This window comes from Taeniopygia guttata, chromosome W, assembly GCF_048771995.1.
Source record: "Taeniopygia guttata chromosome W, bTaeGut7.mat, whole genome shotgun sequence".
Taxonomy (NCBI): Eukaryota; Metazoa; Chordata; class Aves; order Passeriformes; family Estrildidae; genus Taeniopygia; species Taeniopygia guttata.
This window is the reverse complement of record NC_133064.1, coordinates 15,033,354-15,049,763: the sequence shown is the minus strand read 5'-3', so window position 1 is coordinate 15,049,763 and position 16,410 is coordinate 15,033,354. Positions and strand designations below refer to the sequence as shown.

General features: G+C 44.9%; 1 pseudogene; it reads right to left on the bottom strand.

Moving 5' to 3' along the window:
- The window catches only part of LOC116806891 (large ribosomal subunit protein uL22-like), a 75,959-nt pseudogene extending 59,581 nt beyond the window's left edge, over positions 1-16,378 (bottom strand).
- Between the last annotated feature and the right edge of the window lie 32 nt (positions 16,379-16,410).

The window sequence follows — 16,410 nt, the reverse complement described above, 5'->3', positions numbered from 1 at the left end:
GGGGATAACGGACACACGGGGGAAAGCGGGAAAACCCAGGGAGAAACCGTTACAGAACCGGGGGTACATGGAACAAACCTATACAGAATACAAATGTAATAAAACATAAAAAACACAACTCCACAGGATATAAGTCTTCTGTTATCTTATTTACAGCCCTCAAATCCTGTACTATCCGGTATGACCCATCAGGTTTCCGAACAAGTATAATGGGGGTACTGAAATCAGATTGGCATTCCTTCAATAACCCTAACTGCAGAAAATTCTCAATTATTGGTCTAATTCCTTCCCTGTCCTCTATTTTCAAGGGATACTGCTTAATTCTTACTGGTTGTGCCCCTTCCTTAAGCCTAATTACTATAGGGGAGGCATTTTTCGCCCTCCTTGGTACATCAGAGGCTTATACTCCAGGAAATACCTGACTTAATATCTTTTCACTAATTTCTTCCTTATTCTCAATGGCTGTTAATGTTAAACTTAACACCTCTATATACTTTTGATCATTTACCTCCAGAGTAACCTCCCCATTTTTGAATGTAATGGTTGCTTGTAACTGCTCCAACAAGTCTCTCCCTAAAAGTGCCTTTGGAGAGTTGGGCATATACAAAAACTTGTGAATACCCCATTGTTTTCCCAAATTATATTTCAGAGTTTTACAAAAATATTCCTTCTCAGATTGGCCAGTTGCTCCCCGCACCACAACATAATAATTTTCTACAGGTACTAATGCTTTATTTAAAACTGAATATGTGGCCCCTGTATCAACAAAAATTCCACCCTTTTCCCTTCTTCCCCCAGCCTCATCGTTATAACCAGTGGATCCGCTGTGGTGGAATCCCCTGGTCCTCCTCAGTTGTTTTGTACATGTGCAACCACCTTTTGGTCACCTTGCCTTCGTTCTGGGCATTGGTTTTTCCAGTGACCAGGTCTTTTACAGATTGCACACTGGTTTCTGCCCAGCTGAGATGGGCCTCATCTGGGTGGTCCCTGCCTGCATCTCCCTTGCCTTTCCTCCTGTACCACTGCCACCAGCTTTTTCATTCCCAGTTTATATCCTTCTTCCCGGTTGTTAAATACTCTCCATGCCTCTTCTAGCAAGGTTTCAAGGTTTCTTCCTTCTGGCCCCCAGATTTTCTGAAGTTTACGCCTAATATCTCCAGCAGACTGTCCCAAAAATGAATTAACTAGCTGGTTTATCCCTATCTCAGACACCAGGTCTAACGATGTATGGCGACGCATTGCTTCCCTTAAATGCTCTAGAAACTCGGATGGAGTCTCTGAAGGCCCCTGCTTAAGGGAATATAGGGGAGACCAGTTTATGGTCTTTGGAATAGCTCTTTCCACTCCTCTTACTATCCACTCTTGATAATCAGTTAATTTCTTTACCTCTGATGATATGTTAGGATTCCATTTTGGGTCTTGGAGGGGAAAATACTCTTTTACATCCAGCTGCTTGCTTTTGCAGTAATCTTCTGCCAAAGTTCCTGCTGTTTTTAAGATTAACTGTTTCTCTGTCTCAGTAAAAGCCTCCAAGAGTAACTGCATGTCAGTCCAATCTGGATTTTGTTGTTTGATAACATACTTTAAACGTTTGGCAGTAAGTATCAGATCAACACAATAATTTCTAGCAATCCTCTCCCATGCTTCTAGGTCAAGAGTGGTGAATGACACTTTAATCATTAGTTTCTCCCCTTCTGGTCCCACTGCCTCTTGCAGAGGGGCCTGTAACACTGCTTGCCTCCTAGTTCTGGATGAAATTGGGCTGGCAGGAGGGGGATAGATCTGAGTGGATGTGCCTTCTCCACCTGAGTCCTCCTCCTCCCTTTTTGGGAAATCCTCCTCGTCTTTATCATCATCTCTCTCATCCCTCCATCTCCTAGGAGGAGCTTTTAACAGATGAAATTTATTTTGTTCTTTCTCCACAGCATGATTAACTTTATCCGATCTCATAAAACACCTCCCTATACTGCATGCTGAAAAAAAGCGTTTCATTTGCCCTCTCCTTGCTTTGTTTTAATTTTTAAGAGCTAACACCAGTGGGTCAGAAGGAGCTCTGAGCCCACAGTCCCTCTGCCATTCTGGGTGATTTCTTAAAGCAAAAAACATATCAGCATACAAAACCTCATCCCATTTACCTTCCCGTCTTAAGAACAACATTCACTGCAGTAAGATATTATAATCTAAAGTTCCAGCAGCTGGCCACTTCACCCCATCCTCCATCCTGTATAACGGCCACCAGCATGTGCAATATTGAATTAAATATTTTTTATTTTCTGAGCCGCCCCTACTGGCGACTTCCTTCCAGTGGGCTAAGATGCACCCCAAGGGGCTAGCCCGGGGAACTTCTTTACTCTGATTAGTTCCCATTACCTCCTTTTTTCTTGTCCTATCTAATTTCCATCCAAATATCTTCACAGAGCTTCACAGTTCTTTCCCAATTTTCCTCCCACACACAACCCCAGGTGGCAGGTATCAAATGTGTTTTTCCACAGACTAGCTTTAAGATCTCAGGTTCTGAGTTAGCCTGATCAGGTACCCTCAATTTACATTCGAGGCATATGCCCTGACGCCTACTAGAGCAGCAATACCAGCGTATTTCACAAACTCTACACTGCAACAGTACCCATGCAGGGTGCAGCCTCCCGATACACCAAAAGCCCCTGCGAACTGCCCGCAGAGGCAGGCTATTCCGTTTGTCACTCCGGGTACTTCTAAATCCTCTACGGCAGGTTGCTCCCAGTCCAAACTTACAATATTACCAGCTGAAGTCAGATAAAGCCCCCCCAATTGAACTTCTTGGTCTCCTCTATCTATCCAATAATCCACAGGGTTCACAAACTCACAGGGATCAAGTCCAAACCACTGGGGCAAAGGAACTCCCTGAATTCGTCTAGCCACTGTTAAAATACACAAATCACCACCTCTAAACACAGTAAATCAATAAATGTCCTCCACTTGTCTCACTTCTCCGCAGCTTGGCCAGCAAAACCCCCCCCGGGGTTTCACCCGGTCACTTCAGATGCAAGTAGCACTTCACCCCACGCCACGGGTACACTCACTCATTTGCTCTTTCACTCCCTTTAAACACCACACATTCACACAACTACAAACACATCAACCACACAGTGTCCGTACACCACAAGCACACAAACTTCAGGTTCACTAGACTCACCCCCAGAGTCACTAGCAGTGGCTCTATTGGAACAGTGAACTTGTCTCCAGCCCAACCGCCCTATCAGCCAGGCTGCCTGCAGGCACATGAACGAGGCTGGGGGCTCTTGAGTGCCTGATCAGCAGTCGGGTCTCTCTCTCCCCAGGGCCTTCTCACTACATACGTTTAGCTGCATGCCAGCAGGTTGCTGGCATGCAGGTCCTTGTCCGTCTCCTGTCTCCGCAGGTGGCAAGCTGAGGCAGAGCGGACCCCCTCCAGGGAAATTCCCCGGGGCGAGCCAAGGGGTCCACTCTTCCGCCGCCCCTGTGAGGACAGAAAATCTCCTGCCTGGCTTCGCCAAAATGACACGAGGATGAAAAATCAAAACTCCACAATTCCAATAAAGATTTGTAGGGAACGGTATTTTTTTTATTTCCACACTGGATGCACACTGGGATTTCCCCTGCAGCAGGGATTTACCTTCAAAGGGCATGTGCACCCCTTGGGGATTCCCGATCCTTTATATTATCCCATACTAATTTACATATACATAGAATCTCAAAATAGGTTCATGCATATTCATTCTGTTGATTTCGAGTTACAATTTACACCTGGCCCTTTGTACAGAGAACTCTCTAATCCCTTTGTCCATTTTTGCAGACTTCTTCTTTTCTTAGTTTCAGAGTTCAAGGAGCCCCTCTTATCTCTTCACCTTGGAGATTGCATTCTTTTCTCCTTGGCTGGGACAGTTTTACAAGCACAGCAGAGTTAACAGACTGAACAGCATATTTCACTCATGGTAGCAAGCCACTACGCAGTACACTTCACCTAAATCCAGATGGCTTTTCTACCCTGTTAAATTTTACTCTGTTTCATGATGTTATAAATGGAAATTTGTCCAGCCAAATTAATATGAAAAATAAATTATTTATTTTGCAATCAAATTTTATCTAGCCAGCCACAAGGAAAGAACAGAGACGAGCCCGGGGTCGGCCCTGGGTGTGCAACAAGGAGTCAGCCTCAGCAGAGGTTTTCCTCCATGCCCACACACCTCCATCCTGGCACAAGCGGTTTTTATAGGGAAAATTCTGCCTGAGGCAAAGATTTCAGTCTTTTCTTCTATTCAGAGTCCATATGTTAATAAGATTTTCTTTTTTGGTGATGAGGGAGAACAAATCAGTGTCTGGAGTTTGTTGAATCCCTTGATGAAATTTACGGGAATTCGGGAACGCTGTATTCACATGTATCTGCCTCAGGATTTCCATGATATCCATCTCGGGTTGTTCATGTGAACGATCAGCACCTGGGGTTTTTGTATCTCCCCAGACATGGCCCATCTCCTGGCGAGCTGTACCTTCTTATTTGTAAATCAGTTTCCAATCTACACCCGGTCTCACCTGCACCTGTGAGGGTGGGGGGGGAATCCTAATACAAACATGCATACTCTAACAAATATTCAATAGCACATATATCATATTAGAAATGGCGCGAATTATATCTACTACACATAACAATGACATGGAGGCAAAGTCCATGGGGCAGTAGAGCTAGATATATCAGAAGATGAACTGTCAACAGTTCTTTTCCCCAGGTCAGGTGTTACCGCGGGTGACTCTTGATTCACTACCACTGCCAGGCAATGGAGGATACGTCCTTGCAGGTTGTTCATGCAGTTCAGAGGGGAGCGGGGGGGGGGGGCAGATGGCTGGGCTAGAGGAGATGGAAGTGGTGAAGTAGACGGCTGGGGGCTTCTCTCTCTGCTAAAGACACTTCAGCTAACTGGTGTAGCGGTGTAGTGTACACAGGCACCATAGCGAGCTGCTGTGCAGGTTTGAGATAAAGAGGTTTAGGAGTCTGATAAGGAGATATTTTGACAGTCTGCCCGGAAGATTAGGCAGCTTTCCCAGAAACTTCGGCATACAGCCCAGAAGCTCTGGCAGCCTTCCCAGAAGCTTTGGTTACTTGCCTGGTAACTTCCATGGCACCTGCACCTTCTTCAAAGATGGATTCAATCAGTTCCCCATCAGAGGCCCCATCTAACTCATCCTCCCTGTCAGTCTCTGTTATCAAACCTGATTCTTTGTCTGCGCCACGCTCTGCTTGTTCTCAGTCTTTTTTCAATTCCTTTAATGCCTCAAAAAGTGATCCCCAAATAACAGCTAAATCAACAACAGTTTTATGTCCTGCTTGGATGACTTCCCATAGTCTATCCCCGACTTTTTTCCATGCTTTAACGCTAAATGCTGTGTCAGCATCAGTGACAAAATCTTGTGATTTAGCCCACAGCAACATACTATGAAGGGCATAGTCTTGAATACTAATTCCCATATTTCTTAACAAAACTTTCCATGTAGCCAAAACAATCTCTTCCTCTTTAGATAAGTTATTTCCCATTATTACTAGTTGGTGGCTCACCTGCTTCCAGATGTCTTGATAGGAGAAATTCAGGTCCGGACCTCCCTGTGGCTTCCACACGCCACTCTCAGCTGCACCAATGCTGCCTCTCCCACTGCTCCCCAGTGGGTCACGGTTGACAGTCTCTAGGACCCCATGTGGGTCCAGACCGAGTATGTCGTTCAGGCTGTTGTTGCACTTGGTGATCACCAGATGTCGTTGTTGAGGCAGTCACAACACAAAGCAGAGACCTTAAGCATTCTCAGATGGCAACTCTTGATTATTGAAGATGGCTGACCTTTTATATACTTTCTAATTATTTATACTTCTACCCTAACTACTGGCCACAATAAGTCAACATAACACTGTAGCAGTATTTCTTAGAGAGAGAGCACAGGATTTATATTTAGAGTGAAGGTTGAGCTACCCCAGTCTAGGCCTCAGATATGGGCCTTGGCGAGGCCTTTGAAGCCTATGACGCAGCAAGAAATTAGTCTGTGGCACAGTTAGAAATTATGTTAAGGTGAACACAGTTTGTTAGGAAAATAAGGCCTTTTTGTTCATAATATAGAGTTTTCACATCTATAAAATAGAATTTTCACTTAGAGTTTTCACTTGTCTGAACATGTTCACATTTTGCCAAGCATTCCAGAATATCTCTCAAGGACAACTTCGTTACACACTGTTTTAGGGAGTTAAAACTAATTTAGGGAGTGGAGGTTGTTAGGCATCAAAGCACCTAAGCGAATATCTTCAAGGACAGTTCCGTAATCTTGTGGAATGCGAGTAAACGTGCCTAGAGATAACATTTCTTGTTTTGAGAGAATTCCCAGATCATAGGAGCAACCTTGAGGAAGACTACTGGCCTTCATCCCACGACCACCAAAAGGCAGAAAACGACCACCTAGCAACAGAGTGCACCTGCGCAGAAAAGACACCAGAACGTCACACTTCCGGAGGAGAAGACCCAATAAGTTGGGGGGGAATGGGGCACGAAAATGCGGTAGTTGGAATAACTGCTGCCCAGCGCGCTGATTTGCTTTCGTTTCCTACCATTAATAAATCTTTTTAATTGGATTAGAAAGCCTATTGTGCTCGTTCATAACAATTTGGTGCCGTGACTCGGATCGCGGATCTGGGGAGCCTCTCTCTGAGAGGGGCGCCACGATTCCGCTCCTTTGAGCGGACTCAGACCGGGGTTTCTACCCTCATCCCGACCGACAAACCTAAAAGCCTAGAAAGCGAAAGCAAAAAAAAAAAAAAAGGGAAGCGGGCCCAGGGTACCCCTTAAATTTTGTGCACAAAGTCCGGACGAAGACGCAGGACGCGTAAGTATAAAGGGACCCGTCCGGGCGGGGTTCGGGATCCCGGAGTACGGCGAGTGTGTGTGTGAATGAGAGGAGAACCGGCAGCCGGATTCTCCAAGTAATTGTGGACCCTTAAGTAGTGCGTTTTCCAGAGCTCGCGAGGGCCTGGGCCACGAACCAGGGGAAGCGATTGTGCTGTCGTGAGTGATTGAAGGTACTCCGGAGGACATGGGGCAGGGGAAGAGTAAGAGTAAATCCCCCTCCCCGGTGGGGGTAAAACTTCCCCCAATTCCTAAGGATAGTCCCTTAGGGTTTATGCTGACGAATTGGGAGCACTTTCCAGGAGCACCTGGGAAGGATAAAGCAAAGATGATACACTATTGCATAGAAGTATGGGGAGGACAAGAGATTTCTAAAGGTGTTTTTTGGCCCATCTTTGGGTCCTCAGAAGACTGGGTAAAGCAACTGTTAAATGGTTGGATAAACACTAAACAACCTCCTAACCCTGAGGAGAGTGCCTATGCCCGAGTCTGGACAGAAAAACCGGAGGTGCTCGTGTTTAAACTCTCGGAGGTTTCAGGGGGAAAGAAAAAGAAGGGGCGAGCGGAAGAAGTAATTATTGCACCCCCGCCTTACATTCCCCCTGCGCCGAATGCACCCCCTCCTCCTCCACAATCAGATGAGGAAGAATCAGACTCAGACTCTGATCAACCCTCAGGCTCACGTGGTCCTCTTACCCGAAGTAAGACGCGAGGCAAACTATTTCCTTTAAGGGAAATGCCCATGGGGGGACCACAGCCGGGGATTGGGTTCATTTCGGTGCCCTTGAGTTCAGGGGATGTTAGAGACTTTAAGAAGGAGATGGGAAATTTGTTAGAAGACCCCCTGGGCGTGGCAGAGCGGGTGGATCAATTTTTAGGTCCTAATATATACACTTGGGAGGAATTACAATCTATACTTAACATTTTATTCACGGTTGAGGAAAAGAACATGATAAGAACTGCTGGTATGTGGGTCTGGGATGCTCAACCTGCACATGCCCAGCAGCGGGCCGATACCAAATGGCCTCTCGAGAATCCCAATTGGAATAACCAGGATCCGGTCCATAGAGCTAACATGCGGGACTTTCGGACCATATTAATTGATGGCATAAAAGAGTCCGTTCCTAGGGGCCAGAACATAAATAAAGCATTTAATGACAGACAAAAGAAGGATGAAACCCCCACTGAATGGTTGGAGAGGTTAAGGAAAAGTTTTCAGCTGTACTCGGGGTTAAACCCGAATGACCCAATGGGACAGGCAATTCTTAAAGTCCAGTTTGTCTCTAAGTCCTGGGATGATATTAGGAGAAAGATACAGAAAATGGATGATTGGCAGGACAGGGGTTTAGAGGAATTATTGCGAGAGGCACAGAAGGTTTATGTCCGAAGAGAGGATGAAAGTCAGAAGAAGCAGGTGAAAATGATGGTTGCTGCGGTAAGGGAAAGCAGGCGAGCGGAGGAAGGACAGAAGAGAGTCACTCGGAATAGGGAGGGTGACAAGGGAAAGGTAGGAGAAAAGGTGTGTTATTATTGTGGTAAGAAGGGACATTTCAAAAAGGAGTGCAGAAGGAGGCTTAAGGACGAGGAGGAGTTCAAAATCGAATAGGGGAGTCAGGGGCTCTATTTTATGGGGACCGGGAAACATCAAAAAGAGCCCTTGATAAAATTGAAGGTGGGTCCCCAGAGCCAGGAAATAAATTTCTTGGTCGATACGGGGGCAGAGAGATCTACTATTCAATTCCTGCCTCAGGGCTGTAATTTATCGAAACAGACAGCCACAGTAATAGGGGCTAAGGGGGAACCATTTGAAGTACAAATTATTAAAGAGGTGATGGTAGAATCAGGAACTAAGATGGGGGTGGGTGATTTCCTATTAGTTCCTGAAGCGGACTACAATTTGTTAGGGAGAGACTTGATTGTTGAATTAGGAATTCAAATTGAAGTAGTAGAAAAAGAGTTAAAGATTAGACTCTGCCCCCTCCGTTTAGAAGACGAAGAGAAAATAAACCCTGAAGTATGGTATAATCCAGGAACCGTGGGCAAATTAAATATAACCCCATTTACAGTAAAAATCAGGAATCCCGAGGTCCCGGTAAGAATAAAACAGTATCCAATTTCACTAGAAGGGAGGAAAGGGTTAAAACCTGAAGTTGAAAGGCTGTTAAACAAAGGACTGCTAGAACCATGTATGTCGCCTTTCAACACCCCGATCCTGCCAGTAAAAAAGGCAGACGGATCCTACCGATTGGTGCATGACCTTAGGGAAATCAATAAGAGAACCGTAGCCCGGTTCCCAGTGGTGGCAAACCCCTATACTCTTTTAAGCAAACTAGGACCTGAGAACGAGTGGTATAGTGTCATAGATCTGAAAGATGCTTTTTGGGCTTGCCCTCTAGACGAGTCTAGTCGAGATTATTTTGCCTTCGAGTGGGAAGACCCTGATACAGGAAGGCGGCAGCAACTTCGGTGGACTGTGTTACCCCAAGGGTTTACGGAATCCCCCAATTTATTCGGGCAAGCCCTAGAACAAGTTTTACAAGATTATAAGACCGCCTCAGAAGTGAAACTAATTCAATATGTGGATGACTTGTTAATAGCAGGGAGCGAAGAAGACAAAGTCCGGGAGGAGAGTATCAAGTTATTAAATTACTTAGGATCCAAGGGGTTAAAGGTCTCCAAAGCGAAGTTACAATTTGTAGAAGAGGAAGTTAAATACCTGGGACATTATTTGAAAAAGGGAGAAAAGAGAATTGACCCAGACCGGGTGCAAGCAATTCTGTCTCTCCCTCTACCACAAAATAAACGACAAATTCGTCAAGTATTAGGACTTACGGGATATTGTAGACAGTGGATTGAAAACTATAGTGGGAAAGCAAGATTTTTATATCACAAACTCACCCAGGATGGTCATCTTAAGTGGACAGAAGAAGAAAGATCTAAATTTCAAGAATTAAAAGAGACCTTAGTCCACGCTCCAGTCTTGAGCCTCCCGGACCTAAATAGACCCTTCTTTCTATTTGTTAATACCACAGATGGGGTAACGTACGGGGTACTTACTCAGGATTGGGCAGGGAAAAAGAAACCTATTGCCTATCTATCTAAAATCCTAGACCCCGTGAGTAGGGGATGGCCTAGCTGTCTGCAAATAATTGCAGGGTGTGCAACACTAGTAGAAGAGTCACGGAAAATCACTTTTAATGCTACTTTAAAAGTATTAACTCCACATAACATACGGAGTGTGATGCAACAGAAAGCAGATAAATGGATATCTGATGCCAGGCTCCTGAAATATGAAGGGATTTTATTAGAAACCCCTAATTTTACCTTAGAAACCACCACTCTGCAAAATCCAGCCTCCTTCCTTTTCGGAGAGCCCGAAACTGAATCACTGATGCACGACTGCGTAATCACTATAGAAGAACAAACTAAAATTAGACCTGACCTAGAAGAAGAGGAATTAGAAACTGGAGAGAAATTGTTTGTTGATGGATCATCCAGAGTAGTCGAGGGTCAAAGAAGATCAGGATATGCCATAGTGGGGGGGCCTGACCTAGAAGTAATCGAATCTGGAGCCCTAGACAAAACATGGTCAGCCCAGGCCTGCGAGATATACGCTATCCTAAGAGCCTTGGAACTATTAGAAGGAAAAGAGGGGACCATCTATACAGATTCTAAATATGGGTACGGGGTGGTACACACTTTTGGGAAATTATGGGAAGAAAGGGGCCTCGTGAACTCACAGGGAAGGGACTTAATACATCGGAAGCTAATAGTAGCCCTCCTGAGGGCTTTGAGAGGCCCTACAAGGATAGCGGTGGTCCATTTAAAAGGGCATCAACGGGGAATGGATTACCGGAGTAGGGGTAACAATGCGGCAGATTATGAGGCAAAGAAAGCTGCAATTATTAAAACACTAACCTTAAGTGAAGAAGTTAGGAAAGACCTTGTAGATACCCCAAAAGATCCTGAGTCGACTACCCAGGATAAGCTGATATTTACAATAGAAGAACAGGAGAAGCTTACAAAATTAGGAATAAAAGAGAAATCGGGGAAATGGCTGTTAAAGGATGGGAGGGAAGTTCTACCTAGGGCCATAGCTCAGCGGATGCTCAGTAAATTACACCAGAGAACGCATTGGGGCGCTCAAGGACTGGTGGATCACTTTGCCACCCATTACATGACAGTGGGCCTACATGACTTAGCGAAAGGGATTACTAGGAGTTGTCCAACCTGTCTACGGGTAAACAGGAAAAACCTAAGGAAACTGCCCCTGGGTGGGAGGCCAGTGGCAAAGAAGCCCTTTTCAAATCTGCAAGTAGACTTTACTGAGCTCCCCAAGGTAGGGAGACTGAAATATCTTTTGGTTATAGTGGATCATTTAACACATTATGTGGAAGCTATCCCCACTGCCAGGGAGACAGCTCGGACAGTAACAAAAGCCTTGCTGGAAGAAGTAATACCTAGATATGGGGTTCCAGAGACGATAGACTCTGATAAAGGCCCCCATTTTACTTCAAAAATAACACAGATGCTAGCAGAAGCTCTGGGCATAAAATGGGAACAACATACCCCCTGGCATCCACAGAGTTCGGGGAGGGTAGAAAGAATGAATGGAGAAATTAAGAAACAATTCACCAAATTAGTACTAGAAACCAAACTATCCTGGATAAAATGTCTGCCGTTGGCATTATTAAATGTTCGAACTCAGCCACGAGCTGATATAGGACTGTCCCCATTTGAAATGTTGTATGGGATGCCCTATTCCCTAGAAAAAGTTCAAACTAATCCTAACATTACTGATCAAAGTATTAATAAATATTTAACCACTTTAATGAAATATAAAAAACAGTTATGGGAAAAGGGGATGTGGGCCCAAAGACCACCCCTAGATCTTGTGTTACACCAGGTACAACCCGGCGACTGGGTCCTCATCCGAAGCTGGAAGGAAGATTCAATCACCCCAAAGTGGGACGGACCATACCTGGTTTTAATCACCACTGACTCCGCAGTCCGCACAGCAGAGAAGGGATGGACTCATGCTAGCAGAATAAAGAGGCCGGTGGATCCAACTCGATTCCATACAGCTTCCAGGGAAACGAGCTGGAAAATTGACGGGAAGCCAGGGGATTTAAAGTTAACAGTAAAAAGGACTTACAAATAATTTTCATGAACACTATCAACTCTAAGGACATTTGGGTTGGGGATAACTGGGGACTGCAAGTACAACTGGTGGGAGAAACAAAACCCCCAGGATACTGTAAACATCTAGAGGATTCAGCCCAGCAGCCCTTTTATCGGTTCATCCAACTTGAAAAAGAGCAGAAACCTTGGGAAGGGGAGGGCCATGCTGAACATCAAAGTATTAGAGTAAAGTGTAGCTGGTTAGATTGTCATTGTTACCCTTTTGCCTGTTTTTCCTGCAAAATCTGTAAAGGATTGTGGTGGGCTCACTGCAGAAAGGGGAAAGCTCCAAAAAGTATATGTCAACGCTGCTGGCTGGAGCAGCGCAAATTGACCTCTGAAGTACTAAATTACAAGGTTGCCACTCGGGAATTGATTAAAGGATCCCCTGAGTGGTGGGAGATTTTCGTGAAAGGAATAAACCCTGAATTCCACTGTTACCATTCCAATGAACCCCTAGGTCCATTCCTCACGGATATAGTCCAAGTCAAGTGTCGCAAATTAGTCAAAAGGCTCAGGTGCGACACCCCACAGTTAAATGCGAAAAACTGGAACTCCCGGAGGTCAAAGTGGGAGAGAGGGAACGATCCCACCCCTGAAGAATATCTCTGCTGTCGAGAAGATGGCTTACCCTGTAACTTGTAGCAACCAAGTTGACAGGTGAGACAGAGAGGTAAGTAGTGGGGTTGAGAGGCCCTCCCAAACCTTGAAAAAGAATGTAAATCATCATGGGTATGAGAATGGTGACAACGGAATGAGGGAAAATGGGAATGTAAAACTGAGCATGATAAGTAACATCCTCCCCTGCAGTGCATATCACTCAATCCTACGGGTTTTTATGTTTGTATGGCTTCCCCTCCAGAGTGCCACAGTTAATATACATGAACCCTTTAAATGGACCTTAAGCAGATGGGAGGATCACGATACCCGTCATATTGTACAGACAATAACGGGACCTGGAGCACCGAGCTTTAAGATTGGGATTTGTGATTTAACTCAAAGTTCAAAATGTGGGCAGCTGTTAAATTTAACAAGCTTCTATATGTGCCCTGCCTCGAACCCAGGGAAGCAATACTGTAATTACCCTAGACATTATTACTGGGCCTATTGGGGTTGTGAAACAATAGCATCAGCGTGGGCTCCGGGTGGAGGATTAGACAAATATTTAAAGGTAGGGCATGGACCAGCAGGGTGTAAACGACCACGAGAGTGGCCTTGGACTGGGAAAAACTTACTTGGAAACTGCACCTTTCTTTACCTAAATGTCACTCAACCAAGTGATTCTGGATGGTTAATAGGCAAAACATGGGGGGTTAGGCATTGGATAGAAGGACATGATCCAGGAAATCTGATACAAATAAAAAAGGAGGTAGCTCCACATGACCCTAGTCCTATAGGCCCAAATCCAGTAATAAGCAATAATTTAAAGGAGAGTAATAAAACCAGAGATAATGTTATAAAATCAAACAAAATTGATCAAGAACCTCAGATATTAGTGCAGAAGTATACAACCTTATGGAAAATTATGCAAGCTACTTTTGGAGTTTTGAATCATACTTATCCTAACTTAACCAAGGGGTGCTGGCTTTGCTATATGATAAATCCACCCTTTTATGAAGCTATTGGGATTACATCTGAGGCAAGAGAAATAAATGGTACAAATCCAAAGGAGTGTCTCTGGAGAAAGGGAAGAGATAGTGTTTCAGGCATTACACTGTCCCAGGTTAGTGGACAAGGAAGGTGTGTAGGGAAGGTTCCAGCAGATATGCAACACCTCTGCAACACGACAATAAGCATTAACAGAACAAACAAGCCTTCTGATTGGCTTATGCCAGCAGTCAATACTAAATGGGTATGTCAACAACTTGGAGTTACACCCTGCCTATCGGTAAAAGCCTTTAATAATTCAGATTTCTGCATTCAAGTTCTAATAATCCCCAGAATCGTATACCATCCAAAAGAATACGTACTAGAACATCAAATGACCCCTGAACACTACCTGGCTAAAAGGGAACCACTTACAACACTAACGGTAGCAATTTTGCTCAGCTTAGGAGGAGCAGGAGTAGGAACAGGGGTTGCCTCCTTAGTGAGTCAAAACCAGGGTATGAAAGCTCTGCGCACATCTGTAGATGAAGATCTGAGTAGAATAGATAAAGCCATAAGTGAACTAGTTAAATCAGTGAAATCCCTTTCTGAGGTAGTCCTCCAAAACCGAAGGGGATTAGATTTGTTATTCTTACAGCAGGGGGGGCTTTGTGTTGCTTTGCAAGAAGAATGCTGCACTTATGTAGATCACACGGGTATTGTAAAAGACACGATGGCTGAATTACGCAAACAAATAGAACAACAAAAAAGAGAAAGAGAATCCCAGCAGAGCTGGTATGAATCCTGGCTTACCTATTCTCCCTGGCTAACCACTCTATTATCCACCCTTGCAGGACCAGTAATTTTACTAATTCTAGTACTTACTTTTGGGCCATGTATTCTTAACAAGCTTATTACACTAGTGAAAAATAGATTAGAAGCTGCACATTTAATGATGGTAAAACCAAAATACGAGCCACTTAGCGAAGTAGAAACTGAAGATTATTTAGAATTAAGCAAAAGGGAATTAGAGCGCTTTAGTGAACAAAAAGAGGTTTAAAATAAAAAGGGGGGATATTGTTAGGAAAATAAGGCCTTTTTGTTCATAATATAGAGTTTTCACATCTATAAAATAGAATTTTCACTTAGAGTTTTCACTTGTCTGAACATGTTCACATTTTGCCAAGCATTCCAGAATATCTCTCAAGGACAACTTCGTTACACACTGTTTTAGGGAGTTAAAACTAATTTAGGGAGTGGAGGTTGTTAGGCATCAAAGCACCTAAGCGAATATCTTCAAGGACAGTTCCGTAATCTTGTGGAATGCGAGTAAACGTGCCTAGAGATAACATTTCTTGTTTTGAGAGAATTCCCAGATCATAGGAGCAACCTTGAGGAAGACTACTGGCCTTCATCCCACGACCACCAAAAGGCAGAAAACGACCACCTGCGCAGAAAAGACACCAGAACGTCACACTTCCGGAGGAGAAGACCCAATAAGTTGGGGGGGAATGGGGCACGAAAATGCGGTAGTTGGAATAACTGCTGCCCAGCGCGCTGATTTGCTTTCGTTTCCTACCATTAATAAATCTTTTTAATTGGATTAGAAAGCCTATTGTGCTCGTTCATAACAATTTTAATGAGCTTTCTGGGTGTGAATTAGTATAGGTCTGCAGTGTGAAACTTTAACCACCTTAAGACAAAGACAAACAATGTTTGCTTGCCAATGAGAGTGTGCTCACAATTGTAAACTATATTGAAGTGTATACAAACTGCCATCTTATAAACAGTAAAGGAGAATGTATGATTAACCATATTGGCTTGATTTGCGTTTGTCCTGTCCAGCATTCCCGATTTTATAAGAAGTCCCTTGCTTCTTCTGGTGCTGGAACAAAGGACTTGAAAGACTCCACTGAGTTCCCAGATCGCCTCAGTGGCGACGGGGGGCGGTCTCCGAATCACGTGAAGGGAAGACGTGCAACGGAAGATTCAGCTCCCAAATCGCTTTTATAAGTGACGGGGGAAAAAATAAAAGAGTTCAATTTAGAGCAATTGGTTCTGTGGGCCAGAAATAAGGGAAAATTACAGAAGCCCTCACTCATCTTTAGCGAGAATGAGTGGCAAGAACTAGGGCAGCTGATTTGGGATTCTGCCGTTGAAGGCAGAAAAGATAAAAAAACAGTATTGGAACTCGGAGCGGTTTGGAAAAAAGTTTTACGTACCTTGCAAAGTATGTCCGCCGAGAAGAAGGCGGTGGACGCAGCCGTTTAGGCATTTGAGGGGTCCATGGCAGAAAAAACAGAAGTGCAGAAGCCATCCCAGGTCAAGAGGTTTTTTGGTGTTTATAATATGCGGCCAATGCGAGGACAAAGGGCTGCAGTCAGCTCTTCACTGCAGGAAGTGGTGACGCATGTTAAAGCAGCCGCGGGACCCAGCCGTGCGTCAGTGGCGGAAGTACGCACGCAGGCAGCAGAAGTGACTCTGCCGACGGCCAGGCAGACTGAAGGGCAGCAGGAAGTGGGCCCGCCGCCCCACTCTGTGGGCTGGGTGAAACCCGAGGAGACAGGCAGAGTTGATGACGAAACGGGGCTGGCTTAGGAGACGGAACACAGGGGTGGAGACCAGGGCAGAGACGGGGGCAAGGCAGCGCTGCCCCTTCACCCCCCCCCGGCAGCATGGCGGCGGCGGCGGCCGCGCGCGCGCAGGGTGGGTGTGGCCCCGCATCACCCAGCATAGGCAACAGAGCTCC